Here is a 6,837-nt window from a genome sequence, read left to right on the forward strand (position 1 = left end):
GTGTGTGTGTGTGTGTGTGTGTGTGTGTGTGTGTGAGAGAGTTAGAAACATACTTCATGCAAATGTACGAACCCAGATGCAAATGCGTGGCCAATGCATTGCAAGTGTGCGAGTGCTACGGTAACAAACCATAGAATTCAGGCAGACAGTGTCATTTTGGTGATTCATATTTCTTTATTCTTTATTATTTAGTTAGAATTTAGACGAATGTTGTTGTTTTTTTTTTGTTTTTAATTATTTTTAAACATGACTTGACCATAATATTAATTTAAGTTTTGGTTATTTTAATACCTCGAGTTAAACTCAAAAAGGTGTTTTATATTTCATTGCAGTGTTATATTCTTTATGGTTTTAGTTTTAGTTAATAACTTTTAAAAGGCCAATAAACTAGATATCTTGCATCCAAAGGAAATTCTATATGGAAAAAATCTGAGAATTTTTTTTCTCAGATGTCTTGTATACACTCTGAGAAAAATCTGATAATTGGAAGTCTCAATTTGAACTTAATTTAAATCTAGTTGATGTCTAAGAGAAACAACTGTGACTTTAAATGGGTCTCATTTGTGATTTTTCTTTGGGTTGCAATGCCATATGCAACACATAATTGTCCTGACATATTTCCAAAGGCAACAATACGTACATCTGAGCTTGTATACACTTTTAAAAGGTTCTTTATTGCCATTATAAAAGATTTTAACATCCATGAAACCTTTCCATTGCAAAAAAGGTTCTTTATAGTGAAAAAAAGGTTCTTCAGATTCTTTCAATGTTCTTTACTCCAAGAAAAAAAAATCTGTGGAAACCCATTTTGGAAACTTTTTAAGAGTGTAAGAAACATTAATGTTCACATTTGCATAGAATATGACTTGGGCTTTAGCTTTTAAATGTGTAATCTAGGAGGCGCAGTAAATATTTCTGAAATTCTGATATAAAACAGTCTTCATTTACCAACAGCAAGCCAACTGAGCTTCCATCTATCCTAATCCAGAGTGCTGAGAGAAATCTGTGAGTAATTTCTGCAGTAATCTGTAGTAGAGATCTACTGCACAGAGGGCCCAGAGCCAACATGCTACACCAAGGGACCTTTTAGTTCCCGTTCCCCACACAGAACAACTTATTAGTGCAAAGAGAGAGAAAGACTGATTAGCCAATCATGCCATTAGTGCAGTCTATGAGTCAGGCCTCTGGCTGAGCACTCCCACAATGCAACAGGCCATGTAATCCAGGCTTATCAATGATTAGGATAAGTATCAATAATGAAATCGCGCCAGTCACTTGAGAAATTGTGGGGGGTTTATCAACCATGAAGGTCCACTGGGGGTTTGGGAATGAGTGGCGAAACATGCCACACACAGATATTCTGTTTATAACAAAACACTGGAATGTTCCTTAAAAGAGAGTGAAAATTAAAGTATGGTGTGATGCTAAATTAATAATCGAAGATCTAATAATGAAACTATGCCTAAATAATACAAAAAAAGTATGTGGTGATTTTAAATAGGGTGACCATACATCCTCTTCTTAGTATTTGAAGATTTCTGGACTCTGAGCAATTGAAAGTACTTTTCCCCTGAAAGTGCATGTGAATAATGTTTGTGTGCTTGTGCATATGAGGAGAGGGTCATTTCACAGTGTAAACAAAGACATTTTGATGTCCAACTGAGTTTAGTCAAAAACCCAGACATTTTTGGCAATTTAGAAATCTCGGGCAGGATGTGTCTGGGAAAAAAGAGGTACTGTACAGTATGAGTCCTTCAGAAATAAATGGGCATACATTCTTACACATTCCTCCTCATACTCCCCATGAGATTGAAGGGGGATTTCAGCATTCTTCATGACCGGACCAGAACATTACAAGCACTCCATCCATCCAGAAGCAAAATTTACGCCCTGCACTAATTCTCAGCAACAACCATCAGAACAATTTCCCATCTTCATCAGAACATTAAAGTTTCTTTGTTTAATTTTGCCGGTTCAGATCCCCGAGCAGTCGTCCCCTCGCCTGTGGCACTGCACTAAAAACAATCACTGTTTTGACAAAGCAGGCAGAAAGATGCCCTGATATCTGCTGTTTGTGTTTTTTTCCGACGTACAGTACGCAACCGAGTACAGGTTGTTTTCCAACCAGCCCTGAGTGAATTCGCTGTAAATAAACAGTGTGGCAGTCTACATAGTCTCACTCTTCCATAGGTAAACACTTAACGGGAAAAATCCATTTAACCACAATTGCACTGAAAACATGTAATCAGCCAAGCAAAGTTTTCTCTCATTCTGTAATGTGTTTATTTACCCCTCACTTTTTCACAATTGGCAAGCGTCTGTGCATAGGATTATTTATTATTTTTCTTCTTGACCAGACAGCTTGATTCGTTGGTGCGGCCAAGGTTTTTTGCAGAGATCTGAAACATATGAAACACATAAACACACCATATAGTACAGTACAGTGACATTCAGAGGTGTGTCTGCTCTGGTTGACATCATGCTAGAACAGATAAACAACTGAAATACATCTATATGTGAGTGTTTATCTTTGAAAAGATGACGACGTACGAAAGTAATGTAAAGCCTATGTGTTTTGACAGCAACTTAAGATGAGGTCTGGCTAAAATATAAATCTGAATTCCACACACCAACTCTGTTTATTTGTTTACAGTGTGTCATACAGTATAATCCACATACCTCAGCAATGACATGTCGGTATCTGTCAGGAAACCAGTTTCCTCTGAGCTTCCATTCCTCTAGAATCCAAACGTAAACATTGTGTGTTCGGCTAGAGATCATTTTGTTTGTTCTTGGGAGATCATAAGTGGGATTCATTCGTCTACTTCCCTAAAAAAAAGATATTTTTATAATTGTTTCTCCTAGACAAATAGTTCAACATTTCAGTATGTACTCTATAATCAAACTCATCCCAAATCAAATGATCCACATTGACTTTGCAATATAGCTCTGTATTCTTACTCTATGCCAACAACGGTCTCATTTGTTCCTATCTTTATTTCTCCTTAGGAATATTAAATCTAAGACAAAGCTGATGAAACATAACTGCGAACTCTGAGTCTCTCGAGCTATGTGAGAACAACCTGTGAACAATAACATTTTCCTTTCTGTCTATTTGCAGCTTTGAAAATATCAAATGTAACTTGAGCTGAATTCATTTAAATACTTCAGAGATTTTTATAAAGACCCCAGTGTGAGATATCTGGGTGCATGTGGAGCAAAACTGATATGAATTTTTAGGAAAAAAGGAGAACTAAGGAGGATGGAACGGAGAAAAGGGGACAGCAGAAGGGAGATTACATGCTTCTGACCTGCAGGGGATGTTTGGGAAATTGTTTCAGAGAAAATTTGTTTAAAGAGCAATGTCAGCCAGCTGGTGGACACACTCTTGCTTGTGGCTCGACAATGGGGGGAACATTACAAATATGGGAATTGCTGAATAAAATCACCTTTTACAATTTCATGATACAGCCACACGCAGTACTAAATGGCAACAGGCAGCTTCATAAGCATTTAGTTTGAAAATGTAAATGAAAGCCTGTGTGAAGCTGCACTGGGAATGAGGCGGGCCTGCAGTGAGTCTAAAAGCCCGGCCTAGTGCTTTTAATTAGTTTAATTGCCCCGCTCAGAGCTGCTGCCAAGACCGAGCGTCACTGCCGTCCAGCAGTCAAGACACCACACCACATTATTCAACATAAACATACAACACACACAGATGTGTTTGTTTGTGTGTGTGTGTGTGTGTGTGTGTGTGTGTGTGTGTGTGTGTGTGTGTTTTAGCCACTAAAAGATGTCAGAAAAAGCTGCAAGGTGTTCTGAGTAATGGTGCAGGTGTTAAAAATGTGTTTAGCTTTACATCACTATGATCTACAACCATACACCAGCTTTCATGTGACTCATGTGCAAAAGCTCAAAACGAATGCCTTCACATTCATAACAATGCGTTAACCAGAAGGGAGATGAGCTGCATGCAATGCATCACATATGGGCAAACTATTCCATGTTTCACATGGAAAGGATTAACCAGATACTGTGAGTACAATGTTGGCTTTGATACGTTAAATATGTGCTTGGGGTGTTTAGAAATAGCTTAATATAAATTGACAGGAACTACCCACTGGTTCAAAATAAAGTCATTTATTTGTATTGAATTCTGCTTTAAGGCTGTGTTCAATGTCTCACCCAGACGAACACCCCAAATGAATGTCTGCCCTGAGACATTGGGTGTTAACGAAAGCTGTCTGGATAACAAAACTAAACCAAAAAATGCCAAGAATTTTGCAGGAACACACATACAAACACATGCATATGTTGTTCTTATAAATCTCTTATAAATATGAACCTAGAACAGTACTTAAAAGTGAAGTGTATAATGACAGGTTTCCCAAACACACCAGAAAATATCCAAAAATGTAGTCCCACACCAAACTAATTCCATTGGTTGAGCCAATGTTGCTGTTTTGGACTCGCTAGGATGCTTTACACTTGTTTACGTTTTGAGGGAATATTACAGTATGTACATTTTTAAGAAACAAATCCAGTAAGACATTTTTAACTTTAAACTATATGCTTCTGGCTAAAACACAAGTCCTCTACACATAATATTGTTTTCTCCAGTGAAAAAAAAGTAATCATGTCTGAATCAGGAGAGAAATATGCACAGATCAAGCACAGTTTATAAGTAAAAACGGTCCAAAACAGATCTAAACAAATATGTCGGTGAGATTTGATGTGAGATGACAAAAGGGGATGGACTTTTTCCACTGGAGGATGGATTATGGACTCGTTTTATGGCCAGAAGCAAGTTAAAATGTCTTAATGATGGATTCGTTTCTTACAAACACGCAGCTTTTTGCTTCACAAGACATTCACTGATGTACTGGAGTCTTTTGGATTACTTGTGGATTATTGTGATGTTTTTATCAGAGTGATGTCATGCTAAATTTCTCCAAATCTGTTCTGATGAAGAAAGAAACTCATCAATATCTTTAGTAGAGATTTTAGAGATGAGTAGATTTTCAGCTAATTTTAATTTTGGGGGGAATTATTTCTTTAAATGAAATAGGTGTATTTTACCATAAAAGAAATGACATACTTAACCTGTTAAAACACATATTTCAACCTATCATGCCCACACCTTAAACTAAACCCTCCAGCCCTTTGAATAAACCACAAAGATGGACAATTCTTGCCACAATGTTCCCACAGTCACAATCCACACTCGTCAGGGTGTTCACCTTTCCTTCCCATCCTTTCCCCTCTCTCAAGCTCTGATTCCAGCCTTGGGCTTTTCCACTTTGGCATGGAACCCAGTGGACACTTTTCCTCGTGAATCATATCAAAGCCATTTGCTATGATTCAATTACCCTGTCAGCTGAGGGTATCCATTTTCATTTGCACAAAACCTGAGATGATTTGCTTGCAATGGTATTCCACTGAAAATAACACACTTAACCTTTCTGCCTTCTTACTAGTTTAATGTGTGTGTGTATCTCTCATAATGCCAATCATATTAAGTCTGCATCTCCATTTAATTAGTTTGAATATCCCTAGCCTCTTCAAATCAGAATGATCAGACAACTCCTGGGTCATTCCTGCATTATGCAGTACCTTTTGAACTCTCTTACTTTTACATAAAGAATACTGTGTGTTTGTGCTGTAATTTAGGGAGGCATTTCTATAAGGCCTTCAGAAATATGTTCAGGTCAATGTCAGACAATTAACATGTATTATATTTTATTATAAGGCAAACAGCATAATGCAAGCCTAACAGGATGAAAATAAAAAGGTACACTCTAAAAAATGCTGGGTTGTTTCAACCCAATGTTGGGTCAAATATGGACTAACCCAACTGTTGGGTTAAAAAGCTAATTTAAAAATGTAACCAAAATGTAACCCAACAGTTGGGTTAGTCCATATTTGACCCAACATTGGGTTGAAACAACCCAGCATTTTTTAGAGTGTAATGCTAGCCATTTCTAAGTGATGATTATTAGCTTAAATGAGAGTGTCATGTTGAACTATCTTTTGATTCTATCATATCAAATGTATGTAAATGTATCAAACCTGAAGAAATGTTTTATAGCAAGACAAACAAATTGATACCACTACATCACAGAATTCATTAAATCCATTTCTAATACTTACTAATGTTTGTGCTATTGGTTTCCTTCCAAAATGATGTCACTTCCTGAAGGATGATGTCACTAGAAGAAAAACATCAACTTAATAAAATAATAAAATGACAGTGATATATAAAAAACTATAAACTGATTAGCAATTAAAATATGAAAACGTTTGTTTCAAAACTTTTATTTTTGATTAAAGAATAAAATAAAATTATTTAAAATGCATATCTATTAAATATTTCCATCTTTTTAATTTCATTATTTTAATATTTTATCCTGAATATAAAGACAGATGAATCATGAAAATGTACTGCACAATATTCTCCTTTTCAGTCCTCGAGTCTTTACTTCTGTTGAACTGGCAGCTGTGCAGAGGCAGTAGGGCTGCAGTGGCAGTAGGTCAAAGTCCCACAGCTTGTGACAGAGAGGAAACGAGGGTGAGAAGCATGGGATCAGCACTTCCTGCCAAACTAGTGACTGACAGACACCACTGGGCTTTGTCCTCCTCCCACTGGTACTTACTGACTGCTGGCCCTTCTGTGGCCTGGGCGTTGCTATGATGGACAGATCTGATGCACAAAACTGGAAAACAAGGCAGAGACACAGATAAGAAAATAACTTTTTTTGCAGTGTACCATATACCAAGTCAAGTTGAGTCAAGTTTCAGCATTAAACGATGGCTGCAGGGCAAGGAAGTGGAGGAAGAGAA

General features: G+C 37.0%; 1 long non-coding RNA gene across 1 annotated transcript; it reads right to left on the reverse strand.

Annotated features, from left to right (window-relative positions):
- Positions 1-2,298: 2,298 nt before the first annotated feature.
- Positions 2,299-6,197, reverse strand: LOC107560018 (uncharacterized). The gene is made up of 3 exons (XR_001605684.1): positions 6,148-6,197; positions 2,680-2,829; positions 2,299-2,399 (listed from the first exon to the last, which is right to left on the reverse strand). It is a non-coding gene; the product is annotated as an uncharacterized lncRNA (long non-coding RNA).
- Positions 6,198-6,837: the final 640 nt, after the last annotated feature.

Source organism: Sinocyclocheilus grahami, unplaced genomic scaffold, assembly GCF_001515645.1.
Source record: "Sinocyclocheilus grahami isolate Dianchi unplaced genomic scaffold, SAMN03320097.WGS_v1.1 scaffold22.1, whole genome shotgun sequence".
Taxonomy (NCBI): Eukaryota; Metazoa; Chordata; class Actinopteri; order Cypriniformes; family Cyprinidae; genus Sinocyclocheilus; species Sinocyclocheilus grahami.